Consider the following 17541-nt stretch of genomic DNA (forward strand, 5'->3'; position numbering starts at 1 on the left):
TGTACTAAGTCTTCCATGATCCGTCTTTTCTGTGCATCCTAATTCTATCTTTCTTCAAGGACTCACTAGAAGTATTTTTTTCTAGCCTCAAAATACAATGTTATTCTGTGCTTAAAATTTGTTCAGAATCTCTTCATTCCCACAGGAAGAAAAAATCCTATGAAAATTTCTTTACATAGTGTTCAAGAACTTCCATGAGCTGGCCTCCACTGATTTGTTCACCCTCATCTCTCTGCAAGCCTCCAAACATATCATTTCTCTCAGGCTTCCATGACCCACACATGCTATTTATGTTTCCTGACATACCTTCTTACTCTTGTCCACCTGGTTCATGAATGAATTCTTCAAGTCTTATCTCATTTTTACTCCACATCCCCTAAGTTCTTTGAGGCAAATTAAGGTGTTGATTCTCTTCTACATTCTGTCTAGGTCTCCAGTAAAACTATTATTTCATAATACTTACTTTAAAATCTGTCTCTTTTGTACAATCTAGATATAAACTCCTTTAGGAGAAATCATAACTTTTAATTTTTAAATTCCTCCTTTCCCTGAACAACATTTCACAGAGTAGCAAACAATACACATTCCTTAAATGAATGAATGAATGAATGCATAGATTTGAATATATTTGAATGCATAGATTTTTAAATACAAAAAGCATACACATATCAACCACTCATTACAGTACAAATTTCTATGCAACAAAAAATCTTGGTTTCTGTATGTTAAAATAATTTTTAAAAATCCTGTTTCCATGCTTATTGTGGCATTATTCACAAGAGCCAAGATATGGAATCAGTATAAGTGTGCATTGATGGATAAATAAATAATATATGAATATATGCACCACACACACACATACACACACACACAGGAATATTATTCTGTCTTAAAAAAGAATGAAATCCTATTTGTGATAACCTGGATAAAACTGAAGGGCATTATACTAGATGAAATAAGCCAGGTACAGAAAGACAAATAATGTATGATCTCAATTATGTGAAATCTATGAGTTGAATCATAGAAGCAGAGAGTAGACTTCTGGTTGCCAGGGATCTGGGGGCTGGGGGAAATTGAAAGATGGTCAAAGTATACAAAATTTCACTTACACAGAATGAATTAAATTCTGGAGCTCTAATGAACAGCATGGTGGCTATAGTTAATATTACTATTCTGTATACCTGAAATTTGCTAAAAGGGCAGATCTTAAATGTTCTCCCCATAAAAGAAAAGGTCACCAGGTGAGGTGCTAGATATGTTAATTAGTTTGATCATGGTAATCATTTCACTATGTATAGTCATATTAAAATAGTATATGGTTTAAATATATATGATTTTTATTTTTCAATTATACCTTGATAAACCTGGGAATGCAGGGGCAGAGCTCCATGTCGTTTCAGTGTGAGATTTGGCATATATACAGTCCTTCTAAGTAATTTACAATCTTCCATAATTTGTTCCAGAAGAAGCCAGTGTCATTTGAATGCTGAAGCCTTAATCAAGGACATTCCTTCATTATGTTAGTATTAGTTCAACAGTTAACAGTCTTTGAAATCAGTGCAACTGGAAAACATTTCACTATCCACCGACATGCATTTATTTTCTTTTCATTCTAAGAATGGAGAAGAAAAAAAGGGAAGGGTCCAAATACAACTGGCTTGATTAGTCAGGACCTGGGCAGACTTCCTTGTTGATCTTAGTTTCAAATGTTAAGGTATTTGGTCTGTCTTATTACTGGAGTAGCCATTGACCCTCGCCAGTCCTGTCTCATTGACTCATGAAGATCTGCATCTTCCGATATAGATGTGTTTCTACTTTCTTTCTATTATTGTCTTCATCTTTTTACTATAGACTCTCTTCTTAAAATAAAAATCTTCCCTCACTTTACAGTAAAATTGGTGCATCCTTGGCATTTTGTGTGACTGCTAGAATCAGCAGCTGACATTCTGGCTACCTACGTTTCACCAGAATCAATGCAGTGGCACGGCGAGCTCATGAGAAGGAGGGGAGATAAAGGTCGTGCTTCTCAAAGTGGGATCCTCATCTCAGGCATTGGAAACACTTGGGTTGTTCATGGAACATTCAAATTCTTGGACGCAGCTAAATCAAAATCTTAATTTACCCACCAACCCAAAAGATTCTTTTCTAAAACATTTTTTTTTTAAGTTTTTTTTTTTTTTTTTAAACTTTTAGGTTCAGGGGAATATGTGCAGGTTTGTTATTTAAATTGTGTGTCACGGTGGTATTGTGTACAGATTATTTAATCACCCAGGTGATAACCGCAGTACCCAGTAGGTAGTTTTTTGATGCTCACCCTCCCTCCACGCTATAGTAGGTCCCAGTGTCTGTTGTTCTCTTCTTTGTGTTCACATGGACTCAATGTTTAGTTCCCACCTATAAGTGAGAACATGCAGTATTTGGTTTTCTGTTCCTGCGTTAGTTTGCCAAGGACAATGGCCTCCAGCTCCAACTATGTTGCTGCAAAGGATATGACCTCCTTCTTTTTTGTGGCTGTGTAGTATTCCATGGTGTATATGTGCCTCATTTTCTTTATCCAGTCTACCATTAATGGGCATTTATATTGAGTCCTTGTCTTTGCTATTGTGACTAGTGCTAAGATGAACATATACATGTATTTGTTTCAATGGTAGAATGATTTATATTCTTTTGGGTATACACTCAATAATAGCAGTGCTGTGTCAATGGTGATTCTGCTTTAAGCTCTTTAAGGAATCACCACATTGCTTTCCACAATGACTAAACTAATCTTAAGCAGACAGAAATTTGAGAACGTGTGCATCATGATATGTTTTTAAATATAATATTGAGAGAGTTTGAACATCACTTTTGGCTAAGAGGAATTAAAACAATGAACATCATGAAGATGTTTATAAACCTGCAGGTTAGTGAATTCCATTAGATTGTACATGTCTTGAAGGAAAAAAAAAACAATAACCTTATATCAGCTATACTCAACAACATCTAGAAAAATATATTCAATATCAGAGTGCCTCCAAAAATAGACATTGAATTAAATCATATTTTGATTCAGTAACTGTGAAAAGCAGAAAATTCAGGCAAGACACTTATAGTTTAGACATTACATTCTTGTTCTGGTCCTAAAGGCAGTTCCTATAATCAATCAGCATTGTCTAAGAACATAGATATTCCATCAAGTTCTAGCCTGAAGATAAATTTGCATGTTTAGTTTAGACAATTTTATAGAATTTCTGTGCCTCAAGGTTTTCATCTCTCAAATGGGAAGCATATCTTCAGAAATTCCTATTTCAGGAGGTTGCTGTAAATATAAAATATGACATGATATGGAAAAACAGTTTGACAAAATAGCCTTTCTTCACATACATTTTATAATAAAATTGGTACAAAAGTATCATTAACTTGTTTTTCTTTTACTCAGTAATATTTAGTTAATTGGATGCTTGTTTAAATCTATAAATCTTTTTTCCTCATTTAGGCAGTCAATAATTATCTCCTTAATGAGTAAATCATGTGATGTTCAACCCATTTCCTGTAAAATGTGCAGCCTTTCTAAACTGTTATTTTGAGAATTATTTCAATTTTAGAAAACATGCTTTTACTTTGTCAGTATGTAGCTAATTTGTTTTATCATGACAGTAGCAACATTTAAAAAAATTATTCACCCCCATTAGGATTAAATATCAAGCTTATGATTTTGTAGTTACTCTATTATGAGTGAATATAGACACCATGTGATAGTTCTTACATTTCAGTTTTTATCCTACATTTTATTTTTCTATGGGTGTTTACTTACTTTCCTGTTTCCCTTCAGTCTCCTGTATTTTTCCCAGGATGAGGCTGGAGAGAATCCAATATTATGTCTTGTGTCTGTTGAGGATCACAGTTTTTTCTGTTTGGAGTCTGGACATCTCCTAACCCCCTTCACATTTCTGATCTGTGGGGGATGGAAAAACAGAAGGGAGGAAAGGGATTCGTGAGAAGGAGGAGGAAGCACACTTATGGCTTCCATGTAGCCCTTAGTCTGGTTCCTTTGTTGATTCAAGGCCCCTGCCTTCTGACCTCATCTCTCACAATGAGGAAGGGAGAAAGTTGTCAGAAAATTTCTATTCTTGCCTCTTCCTGGGGAACCCCAGCACTGGAAGGGATGCAATTTGTGCATTGAGCTCTACCCTCAATCAGGTCATTGTGGGTAACCTGGTAAATAAGAAATGTCACTGGCAATGGAGCTAAGCATCTTACCTGTCACCTGCACTGCACTGAGAGAAAGAAGAAAAGCTAACTTTTATTAATTTGGTTTTATCCAATATATACCCTGCTAAGGAGTTTACATATTGTTGCCACTCTGTGAAGAGCTTTTGTTACTTCTTCTTGGTTAAAGAGATAATCTGAGCTCAAACTTTAATCAACTTGCCTAAGCCACACAGCTACTAAGAAACACAACTGAAATTAAACTACATCTAAGAACTGAAATTCAACTCAGTGTTAAATAGTTCAAAATTCATAAATGTATACAAACTTTCCAAAATGGCCCAAGTAAGCCAACTTAGTGAATAAATTTGTTAACAGGCACTGACCAAGAGTCTAGGGGTCTCTCTTACATTTAAAGCTCACATATGCTGTACAACAGAGCTTGTCAATGTCAGTGGTCTTTGGATTATTGAATATGTTTTCCATTTTAGGGGAGGTCATGATATTATATCCAGATGCTGTTTTTATATTATATTTAATACTCATATATTATTAAGCTATATGTTACTCTGCCTAGTGAATATTGCAGTGTATGTTTATCTAATACAATTGCCCCCAAATCATATTCAATTCACTATACCTCTAGGGGTGAATTCAATTTTCAAACCCTGTGCCAGTGTAGACCCTTCTTTTGTTTCCAGTCTCCTGATCTTCACACTCATTGGTCCTACAGTTAGCAATGTATACTCAGTGATTAATGTAAAGCAAGAATAGGACTGATGACATGGAAGGGAATATTTTTTTCCTATACATGTTTAAGTCCTACAGAAAGCAATGCAGTACATAGTGATACACCATTTAGACTGTGTTTAAGGCTAGCCCTTGGGAAAATAACAAGGGGATGAAACTTGCTTTTCAGTACCCTAAGCTCCCACTTTCTGAATTCTTTGTAGCATTCTATAGCACACATTGTTATTCTTAATGACTATGCATGTTGACAGCCAAATGAATTAATCTCTAATGGTTGAAGTTCATCAATACGAGAATGGTGAAGGACACATTAAGGGGCAGGTTCTAAAATCATAGCATGCTGGTACGTTTCTATACTATTTATGAGAAAGAGTGGCCCCTGGTATGTGCCACACAGCCTTAGAGGTATCGTCCCACACTTAATAGAAAGTATATGCTGAGATACTAGGCAGAAACAGTGAAACAATTCTTTGAAACCTGAAACCAGGCTAATAGGATGACTGGTGTTCACATCCAGCAAAGCTAAAGAGACAAAGACTCCTCTCATGTTGGTTCTGATCGTCGAGACACTCAGAGTTATCAATTTGTAGTATAAGCTACTCATGCTATCAAAGATGCAGGAGGAGAAACTCTTACCTTTTTTTCAAAATTTTCCTCTTCCTACCAAGATAAGAACAGAAATTCTATTAGTTCAAGGTCCTCTATTAATATTCTGGAACAAGCAGGCAGAATTGTGAAAGGTTCTATAAACCTTTAAATTGCCATTAGCTAATCAGAATCATTGTTCAGTGATTATTATCTTTTATTAAATGACCACTGAATCAGAATGTTCATACTGCTTTTCAATTAAAATGTAGAATAGCCAGAAATGACTCAATAGCATACAGTGCAGCAGCAATATGACCCAGTGAAGCAGCCATTACCCAGAGGTAATTGACCACTTAAGAACTTAAGTTAACTTCTTGATGCAGCCAGTTATTTCTCCTAATGTCATTTCTACATCAGGAGAGGCTTTTCCTACAGAAAGAGCACTCATAAACAATATACCCTGCAATAGGGCGTTCAAGATAAAAACTGCTCATGATTTTTAAAATTCCATCAAATCATGATGCTATTTTTCCCCCTATCATTTGTTAGGAATTCATACAATATCCTAGAGGAAGAAGGAGACAGCAAAATAAAGCCAACATGTATAGCTCAGAATATGATTGGTAAAGGATTTTCTTTTAAATTAAAATGTATTTATACACATGCTCAGATACACATAAACCCAACCGTCTAAAAGATCAAAGCAATTGGTGGCAAAATAAATTCAGTCCATCAATTAGTTCATGCATAACAGTATGTACTATTTGGCTATTTCTCTTTCTCTCTCTCTCTCTCTCTCTCTCCGCCTCTCACAGAATTGACAGAATTATCCTTTAAATTCGTTGTCATTGTTCTGTGAAAAGTGGAGACTAAATACACCAAGAGAGGATGGACTAGCTAGCTACTAAAGAGTTAAGTTTTCCATAAGAAAGAGAAACACAGTTAAATACTACATCACAAATTACCATTTTTATGTCACCACCCCACCATGACTTTAGCACTAAGCCTGCTACATCTTCACACTCTCATTAGGATATAATGCATATTCATGGTCCTGATTATATAGCCACTTTCTTGACTTGTTTTAATTGTGCATAAAGACACTGTGACAGGAGACCTGACCTTTTCAAGATCATTTTCTCTCCATTCCTTTTCACAAAGCTATTAACTTGTCTCCTTCCCAAAGATTGCAATAATTTATTTCCCATTAATAAAAAATTCCTGGTGCCATGCAAATTAAAATTTATTCAGCAAATAGAATTCTTTGGATTATTTTCTAATGGCTTTAAATACTTCCAGCTTAGGAAGAAAAATAATATTAATGGGTACAGGCTGAGTGGATAATTGCATACATTGCAGAAAAATGAATATACAACCGATGCTGTAGCTTACCTTACATCAATTACCCAGAAGAGTTTCTTTACTTCTTTTCTCAAAAAATATATTAAATAGTTTATTTCAGGGGGTATCATTATGGTCTTGAAATTATCCCTATTGTATGAAAAGCTCAGCAACTTACACGTATAAACAACATTGGTGTAAGAAAACCAGACCAAGTTAAAAAAAATGTGTGTAGGTGTAAATGAGATTATTTAAGGGGGTCACTTAGCTAAAGTGGCAACTGAATTGCAATATAACGTGAGTAAGGGCATAAATGAGAGGCAGAGAATTGGATTTCTTTTCTTGCTAAGTGGCACCTGCCTTTCTCTTTGTAATCAAGAGTACCCCATGAGAGAACCAAATTTCCAGGGGATGTTGCCTTTGGACCTCATTATCCTGAGAGAAGTTAACTATATCTTCTTTATGCTATGCATGTTTTTTCTTTTCTTTGCATCTTATGGGAATGTGATAAAACTCAGGCATTAAAATATTTATACACAAAATGTTTTAGACTTAAGGTGCTGTGGGTAGTACATAATAATTACTGTCAACCTATTTGCCCTATATAAAAATAATATCAGTGCTTAAAAGATGACATTTCCACTTTGAGCCATCATAAACATAACTCTTTCTGGTTCTTGCCATACTAATTGTGTTGGACAAGAGAGATTAGAAAGCCCAAGGGAACACTGGGAGTTCGACATTTTCCAATGGAAATAAAGCTCTTTTAGTGTTTTGTTGTTGTTTTTTTTTTTCCACAGTCTGGGAAATTAGAAAAGGAAGGAATGGGTAGGCAGTCTACTGAACCTGCCAGCTGGGGCAGCTTTTCCCCCTAAATAGAAGACTTCAATGTCTGATCCAAGTTAATTTTAAAGACTTTTCTTTCCTACTCCCTCTCATAATACAAAAGGAAAAAGAAAGCTAGAGGAAGAGATTTTACCCTGATTATTTTGTTGGACCCTCAGGATAATTCTTTGAGCCAGGTAGGATAATTTTTAATGTCCCCTTTTACAGATTAAGAAACCGAAAGCCCAGGAAAATGAAACTATATGTTTTAAACCAAAATTCTGTGGCCCTCCTTAAGTCCCTAACAAATTAGGTCCAATAAGCTAGACTTATTAGCCCCTGTAGCAATGGCTTTTGCCTGGGGCAATATTGCCCTCCTGGGAATATTTCCCAATGTCTGAAGATATTTTTAGTTGCCACAATTTGTGCATGTTTTGTAGGGGGAGGGAGTGCAATTGTCATCTAAAGCGTAGAGACCGAGGATGCTGCTGAACATCCTGCAGTGCACAGGACAGCGCTCCCTGACAAAGAATTATTTGGTTCAATGTGTCAACAGTGCCATTGTTGAAAAATTCCTCTCTATAAACGTGGGATTTTTTTTAAAGTAGGTGGAAACAACAGTCTAAAGAATATACTTTATGGACATCTGCATTTTTATTTCGATTGGAAAGTGTTGACAATGACTCTGCAAAGCAATAAAAATAAAAGTGGGAGAAAACCAAAGGCAATCAAACAGAACCAGAAAAGAAATGCGAAAACAGCCCTGAAGAGGAAATAAATTCTGGCAGAGAAAAATAAAAACAAAGGAGCGAAAAGGGCAAATGTTTTAAGAATCAAGAAAGGTCCTAGAACACACAATGGATGAAAAAAAATTTTTTTTTAATTCATTCCAAAATAAAGACCAAAGATAATGTGAATCACTGACAGCCACGAGAGTGGAGATGCCTGATTAATTTCCTGAGTAGTCCAGTAACTGGAAGTATTATTAGGTGAATTCATTTGAGAAATGAATAGAAGGATAGGAAAGAAATTCTAGGAAATCCTTAATGCAAGATACAGTGTCAGCATTACAGGTACCTAAAGCTTGAGAAATAGAGAAAGAGAAAAAAGAGGAACTAACCAGCTTACTAAGAAAGGGAAACGTGGAAAGTTAGCTAAAATAGGAGTTTAAACTCAGCACAGAGAGTTCTTGCGGTGGGAGTTGATCTTCCTCAATCTGAAATATTTATACACTGTGTATTGCAGTCAGTTTAGCTAGAGGAGTATTGTTTACCCTGTTCAGTCATTTTAATAAAACAAAGAACTGCAGAATATTCTGCTGTTTTGAGAAACTTAAAGCTGTCCCGTGATTTCCAATCTTACTAGGAAATTAAAATGAACAGAGCTTAATACAAATAAGGTGTGTATATGTTAAGCAGCACAGACCTAGTTTTGTTGTAAGAAAAGCATTCTCAACAAAGTGCAGCCTCAGCTATACCTTCATTGCTTCCTAGCCATCTTGTTGAACACTATGAGAAAATGTGAGGAACGGCTGATGAAAGACAAGAAGTGGAGGAGTCAGAAAACCTGAGAAGAGGTTGGGCACCTGTAATCCCAGCATTCTGGGAGGCCGAGGCAGGCAGATCACTCGAGGTCAGGAGTTCGAGACCAGTCTGGCCAACATGGTGAAACCCTGTCTCTACAAAAAATACAAAAATTAGCCTGACATGGTGGTGGGTGCCTGTAGTCAGAGCTACTTGGGAGGCTGAGGCAGGAGAATCGCTTGAACCCAGAGGCCGAGGTTGCAGTGAGGTGATATCGTGCCATTGCATTCCAGCCTGGGCAACAGAGTAAGACTCCATCTCAAAAAAGAAAAGAAAAGAAAAGAAAAAAGAAAAGAGAAAAGAAAACCTGAGAAGAGAAGAGAATATGAAGTGTGATATAGTTAGGATGTTTCACCTCATCAAAGCTCATGTTGAAATTTGATCCCCAATGTTGGAGGCGAGGCTAGCAAGGGGTGTTTGGGTTACAGGTGTGGATCTCTCAAGAATGACTTAGTGCCATTCTGCTGGGATTGTGTGAACGCTTGCTCTTAGTTCCCAGGAGATATGGCTATCAGTGAGAATCTGGCACTCTCTTCTCTCTCTTTTCCTACTTTCTCACCACATGATCTTTCCTGTTTCCTTTCCCCTTCTGCCATGAGTGGAAGCAGCTTGTAGCCATCACCAGAAGCAGATGTTGGTTACATGCTTGTTGTACAACCTGCAGAACTGTGAGCCAAATAAATCTTTCCTTTATAAATCACCCAGCCTTAGGTATTCCTTTACACAAAAGCAAAAACACAAAGCCTACCCCTAACTTTACTGGCTTATGCATTGCAAAAACTCCCAAACTTTTCAAAGATCGCTTTCTTATTTGCCAAACTGGGATTTATAAGACTATATCCAGGGATAGTGTTAAAAATATTTCATAACCAATGTAGTATGGGTTCTGACCAAACAATGGACACAGCTGAAAACAACCAACATAACCAGACCAGCCATGAACTATCAGCCCTGCCTTGCTCACAGAATTCTGAAGATAATTAGGTACTTTTATTTGTTCATCATTTATTCATCTATATTTTGTTAGGCTCGTGACGCCATACTATACACTGGGGATAACTTTGAAGATATAGTCCTGCGTTTTCAGCATCTGCTGAGTATCTGGCTAGCTGCAGGTACCTAAAACAAGACTAAATTTACCACTTTCTCTGAAAAATCAGAATGACACTGTTAACATCTCTCTGTTGCCCAATACTAAAATGGTAAGATCATCATTAAGTCTTTCTTGTCAGATCCCATATCTAATTCCTAGCCAATTCCATTTTTCTCATTCCTTTCTAGTGCCTACACTGATTTAAACTATTTTGTCTTCTGCCTGGCTTTCTCCAGTAAAGGCCTACTAGGTCTCCCTCCCTGTAGTGTCTTCCCAGTCAATCCTTCCTCAGCTGGCTTCCAGATCACTTGCTTTGAAGCATAGCTCTTTGGTCAACCATTTTCTCTAAACTCTTACTGAGTGAAATATAAACTCATCACTTTGACATTGAGGGCACTTCACCCTTGATGCTAAGCCTGCATTTGTAATCTTATTTCTGACTGTCCCTCACGTGCCAAGCACCCATCAAACATTGCTTATTTATGTTATACCCCATTTCTAGGCTCTCTGCTTTCGGTCCTGTCACCCATCTTCCTGATTCCTTGCTTTATTCAACTGTCAATGTCTAAAATTTCTACCCTGCAAGACACATCGTATCACCTTTTTTGTTTTGTTTTGCTTTGTTTTGTTTTCTAAGAGGGATTATTACCTTCTGAAATTAACTTGTTGCTTTAGTTTGGATGTTTGTTCCTCAAGCCTCATGTTGAAATTTGATCCCCAGTGTTAGAGGGTGGGGTCCAGTGGGAGGTGTTTGAGTCGTGGATGAGGGTCCCTCATAAATAGATTAATGCCATGCGGGGGATTCCAGGGGAGCTCTCACTCTTAGTTCCTTTGAAAGCTGGTTGTTATTAAGAACCTGGAACCGCGGGGCACGGTGGCTCATGCCTGTAATCCCAGCACTTTGGGAGGCCGAGGTGGGCCGATCACGAGGTCAGGTGATCAAGACCATCCTGGCTAACACGGTGGAACCCCGTCTCTACTAAAAATACAAAAAATTAGTCGGGCGTGGTGGCGGGCGCCTGTAGTCCCATCTACTCGGGAGGCTGAGGCAGGAGAATGGCGTGAACCCGGGAGGCGGAGCTTGCAGTGAGCCGAGATCGTGCCACTGTACTCCAGACTGGGCAGCAGAGCGAGACTCAAAAAAAAAAAAAAAAAAAAAAAAAAAAAACCTGTCACCTCCTCCCCTCTCTCTTGCATTCTCTCTTGCCAAGAGCTTGCCTACTCCCCTTCACCTTCTTCCATGAGTGAAAGCAGCCTGGCACCCTCACCAGAAGCAGATGCTGGCGCCATGCTTCTTGTACAGTCTAAAGAACTGTGAACCAAATAAATATATTTTCTTTATAAATTACCCAGCCTCAGATACTCCTTTATAGTAACACAAAAATGAACTAGGACACCTGTTCACCTCTTCTCCTGCATGGTTATAAGACCCTTTGTCTTTCCTCCTCTCCCACCTTACCTAGACTATAAACTACAGAGGAGCAAAAACTTAGCACATAATAGACATTCAGTAAATATGTATTGAGATAATGAATGAGTAAGTGATTTGCTACACCCTTCTAAAGACTTTCTTAACTCGTCGGACACAATTGCCTGAATTCCCATTCAACTTAATCTGTGTCTGCCTTTTTGGGGCCTAGCTCTAGATTCTCACAGTGTAGTGCTTTTATCATCTCACCGGTCGTTACTTCTAAGAGCGATCAAAAACCACACCCAAAAGTCAATAAAATAAATAGTTCTCCCCGCAACTACAAATTACAGTGAACATAATTTTGATTGACCATGATGTTTTTCTACCTATATTATCTCAATATTGCTGCTTAAATAAAACTCTGTGACTTTAAAAAATATATAACTTTGATGTTAAAAAGAAACCTTAGCATTAGCCCATTAGCACAAAAACTCATTTTCTTCTGCACCTTGATGAAAGTAGATTAAAAAACAAAGATTAAAACTGAAAGTATGTAAACTCCGCTATGTCTCATTTGCTGTGTTAATCAAGGCCGCAGGAAGACGTTTCTGCTGCTATTAGCCTACGTTTTCATTTTCTGTTTCTCTCTATCTTGTTTTCTCATTCCTTGTATTCTATGCCACCCATCTGAGCCTTTGATAGTTTTTCAGGGTAAAAATTAACCTTATTCAAATATAAAACACTTTTGTTAATTGTAGTACAGTAACAGAATCATTGTAAAGCTACATAGAATAACTTGTCTTATTTTTACTTTTTTATGAAATAAAAAATACATGTTACTATTTAGCAAATTTGCAGACTATATGCAAGTAACTACACTAGACAGTACATACTAAGTGCCAAATCAGTGGCACTGACAATGAATAGTTTAATAGTGCTCTAATGATTGATTTCCAAATGAATCAGGCATGAATTGATGCTGTAAAGTTCAGCAGAAAGAGAACTCTGGCCTGTATTATTCTGAAAGAGACACCTCTGCCCTCACAAATCTGTTTAATTTACCTACATTTTTATCACATTTCAAAATAATTCCCTATTCATCTCCCTTTCTTCTCTTTATTTTATCACAACTTTTGACTCATTGCTAGATTTTGTATTAGTAGTAACTAAAATGTTTGTTATTGAAATTGATATAAGAAATGCTGCAATGACTTACCAGATCTGCTTGGGAAATTTCTTGCAGCAAAGGCAAGGCTACTACAAGCCATTTTTGCAGAAAGTGATTTTAGCAATCACTATTCAGATGATGCCATGGGATTTTTTTTTTTTTTTTTTCCAGAAAGGCTCCTATTGGTGCTGTAATTTATGTGACCATTTAAAAATATTGATTATTGCCTAGTGGTGCTAGAGATACAAATGTAGAAATCAGGATTGAATTATGAATTAGTTCGTTGAATTTTCATGCTGTGGATGCATATCTGCTTAATTAAATAGAAGTCAAATACTCCTAAGTGAGACACTCTTTCAGCTTTGCCTATCAAAAAAATAATAATAATAATAAGGAGCAAAGAGTTTTGTTTTTTGTTTTTTTTTTTATGAGGAGGAAAAGTAGTATATAGTATACAGACTTCAGATATTGGTCAGCCTAAAGCACAGAAACACCCCATGTAATTTGATGTACCCAGCTGAGTTACTATTGCTTGAGTTCCACTTTTAGCTCTGCTGGGAACTGTCTTAGCACTTCCTGACGTACCTGAATAATGAGGTTGTTGCACCTGTGAAGTAATCATCACACAACTCACCACCACCCATGGGATGCTCAGTGCAGCAGATGTGCCTGCTCATCATCGACTGGTGGGCTGTCCTCCTCCTTAGACCTCCAGCTTCTTCTCTTCAATGCAAACATGTTATTTAATCAAATGAAGACTAACTTGGCAAACAGCATAAAATTCATCTGCACCTTCTTCAAATGAACACTGAATACAAATTTCCCCACCTCCACTTTTCTGTTTAAAATGTGGAATGAGTATAAGAAGGTCATATCCATGGGCACTGGAACTGCTCTGCTAAAGAGGAAAGGCAGGGGAAAAAAAAGAAACTGACAGAAACACCTGTGTGTCAAAATCTCACTATTTGAAAAGCAAATTCACAAACAATAAAGTCATTTTTCTTTTTCACCCTGAGAAAATGGCAACTTAGTTTAGCATAGAGTGATATAAAAATTTTCCTCTGGGTGTCATGAAAACTTTCCACATATAAAATATATGTGTATATTGGAATGTTTTTGGACTCCAGGACATGAACAACTTCATTGTAAACTTAATTTTCATTGTGCACACATAGAAAATAGTGATAGCTCATGTTCACAATGATGACTTCAGTAGTTTTACAATAATTTCAATTTGTGTAGTAGATTTTGATTGTGGTGACTGTTAACCCATTCTGAATTTCAGAAAATTGACTCATAATAACGCATGGATGGTTTATGTGGTAGTTCTGAGTATTAAATATCTGAATTTGCCCCCCCACCACCACCCATTATAATCTTATTCTAATTGGAGAGGTTGGAAAATTAAAAACTACAATTGTTATGCTGCCTCACAACCATGGCCCTGGCTGCAAGTCAGTTTCTACTTATTACACTCAATAGGATATTTGGAAGGTAAATTTGAGGGGAGGTCCCCTTCCCTTATCTCTAGGCTAGAGATTATCCAAGTGTGGTCCTTGGACCATCTATAAACCATCACCTGGCAACATCTTAGAAGTACAAATTCTTGACCCCACTCCCAACCTACTAAATCAGAAATTGTCCAACAATTGTTGGGAGGGTTCAAAAATCTGTGTTTTAACAAACAAATAACAAGATGGAGGATACTGGAGGTGTTTCTGCACAACATTCCACTCTCCATCTTCTGGGGTGATGAGAAGCAGTAGCAGCAGTCACATCTTCTTGATCTGACTTTCTAATTGAAAGGGAAGGTGCTCATTTTCCTGTTGTTTTGAGTGTAAGAGGCAACTGTACCCCCCAACATTGTATCTTTTATTCATCAGAGTCCTAGAAGTAGCCTCAAAGGGAAGCGATGCCCTAGTAAGTCACCAGAATTGTTCTGGACGTCATTTGAGAAGGACCAACCTAGAACTTGCCTCTCCAATTGTCCTGTAATCTCATGAGCATGTGCCTATATTAAGTACTTTCTGCTTAACATATCCAGAATGGGATCTGTTTCCTATACCGGACCATGATTGAGACATTTGCTGTGACAATTTTAAAACATGGCCCCCAAATTCTCTGAAGCTTTTGCATTGTGTCCTCCCCTTGAATTTGGGCTCCATGATTGCTTGACTAATAAAATACAATAGAATTGACACTGTGCTCAGGTTTTAAGAAATTGGTACCTTCCAATTTCTGTCTCTTGGGAAACTAGTTCTTGTAACCTAGATATCAGTCTGTGAGGAAGGGAAGACAGACAACAGCCAGTACTAACTCACCAATCATGTAAGTGAACCATCTTGGAAGTACATCCTCTAGCCTCAGTCAAGCTGCCCCAGATGATGGCACATCAAATGGAGATGAACCTTCCCTGCTGAGCTCTGCCCAAGTAAGAGACTCGTAAGCATACATTACCAAAAAAAAAAAAAAAAAAATTGTTCAGTTAATAGCAAATGCCATCTTGCAGCTTAATGTCTAATATTCCCTGATTTGCTTTTCTGTTACCCTTAATGCCAGGATTTTGTGATGAACATCACACTTGAACAAATTGCAACTAATTGAATGTGAAGTTTGGTCTCTCTTAGTTGGGCAAAGACATCATAAGACCTTGCTGCTGTGTTAAGCCACTAGGTTTTGGCATGGTCTGTTATGCAGCAATAGATATCTGGAACATTTTCTAAACCCAAATATGTGTAGAACAGGAATGAAGATGTGAAATCTGGGCTAAAGTGTTGTCTTAGTTTGAATTCCACTAAAATGGACCAACATGTGAGCTGGTAGGGGTATGAAGTTAGGAACATGGTAGAAGGGGATTTTAAAGACAAGACACCCTTCCATAAGTTTTTGCATCACATCACAGAACCAGTTCTAATATTTTCCCAAAGCCTGGTTACTTAGTAATGCCATGTTTTCTGCCACAAAGGCAACTATGTAATAGAGGGAGTGCTTGATTTTTTTTTTTTTTTCCTGCTTTTAGTTCATTTAAGTGTGAATGTCCATTACAAAACCCTGGAATTAGGGATAATAGCAAGCAAAACAAGGAACATCAAGCTTCTTAAGCCAGCAAAATGGCATTTGCTATAACCTGAACCACTTCACAGCACATGTCTTACAATGTCACATCTTCCCCTGGCGGGATCTGGCTTCCTACTAGATTCTTCTTTATAGACCACCATCTTACACATTTCAAGAAGGTATGTTCATCCTCTTTTACAGGCAAAGGAACAACAGTGCAGGGAGGTTTGTTGATTCTAATACATCGAATATTTAATAAGTGGATAAAATTATTAAGTACCCTGCCCTGGTTTCTCTGCCCCCTAAGCAATAACCAATTAAACAGAACACAGTAAAGTAGAAACTTGGCGATTCTTATAGATTTTTTCTATTTTTTCTTACAGTTTTTCTTAGTATAATCAAGCAATTTAGACAACTCAAGAATATAATAATTAAACTATAAAGTATTACTTTAAAAAATAGTTCGCACATATTTGATCTTCATAAAAACTCTATGAAATGGATAGGGCAAGGATTGAGCTTCATTTTTTTTTTTTTTGTAATTTAGAATAATAAGTCTCAGAATGTATAAGTGATTCGTCCAAATCAATGTTTGACCTGAATTATGTATTTCGATTATGAACAGGGCGTAAGTTTTCTGAGTAATTTCTAATTTTCCACTAAGAAGACATAATAAATAGGTCATTTTAATACCCTTTATTAACAATTCATTGTTCTATATTTTAATGACCTTTGCTTTGAATTTTTTATTTAATTCTGTTATCTACATCTTTATTCACTAAAGTCAAGGATTAAGCATAATAATCATTTTGAACTCCTCATTTTTTAGATTAAAAAATTATAAAACCATAGAATTTGAGACTTGGAAAAGATCTTTGAAAAAACCCACCCCAGTGTTCCTTTTTACAATTAAAGAAACTAAGGTTTGGAAGAGTGAAGTGACTTTTCATAGGTCATGGTTAATTTATGCAGAGTGGGATCTAGGACTCATGTTTTCTGCCTTTTTGTGTCACCCCCATGTATACACTGTTTTCTTAACTATTGTCTAGATCCATGCCTGTCACAGTGTGGGGCCTCTAATGTTTATTGAATAAATAAACAGTATCAGCGCTGACTTTGTTTCCATGATAAGCTACTTGAAGGCAGGGATTATGCTTTATTTACTTTGTATTTTCTACAATGCCTAGGACAGATTTTAAGCTCAAATCAAATACCCTAAAAGATTGGTTGAATTTGGTTTGAAAACAAGAATGACAGCAGCATACGTGTGGTGTACAGTAGTAAGCCATTTTCTCTCTTTGTTCCCTCCAGAAATTTGCATTTTAATGGATGATCTCTCCATAAGTACTTTCAGTTGTTACAAAATAGTAACAACTAAGGTTTGTATGTCTTCTTCCAAAGTGCTTTCCTGTACATGCTTTTATTTGGTTCTGTCACAACCACAGGTGTTCCCTTTATATGTAAAGGGAGTACATTTTAGAGAGGTTAATGGATTTGTTCAAGCTATACAGGGAAGGCATGTAAAGCCAGAAATTTG

At 36.9% G+C, this 17541-nt stretch overlaps 1 long non-coding RNA gene across 1 annotated transcript in view; it reads right to left on the reverse strand.

The window, feature by feature from the left end:
- LOC103237121 (uncharacterized) overlaps nt 1-17541 on the reverse strand; it is a 250174-nt gene that overhangs the window by 14116 nt on the left and 218517 nt on the right. Inside the window, exon 2 of the long non-coding RNA XR_498555.3 lies at nt 3794-3934. This is a non-coding gene — a long non-coding RNA (uncharacterized lncRNA). The remainder of the gene's footprint in view (nt 1-3793; nt 3935-17541) is intronic.

The sequence above is a fragment of the Chlorocebus sabaeus genome, chromosome 8, assembly GCF_047675955.1.
Source record: "Chlorocebus sabaeus isolate Y175 chromosome 8, mChlSab1.0.hap1, whole genome shotgun sequence".
Lineage (NCBI taxonomy): Eukaryota > Metazoa > Chordata > Mammalia > Primates > Cercopithecidae > Chlorocebus > Chlorocebus sabaeus.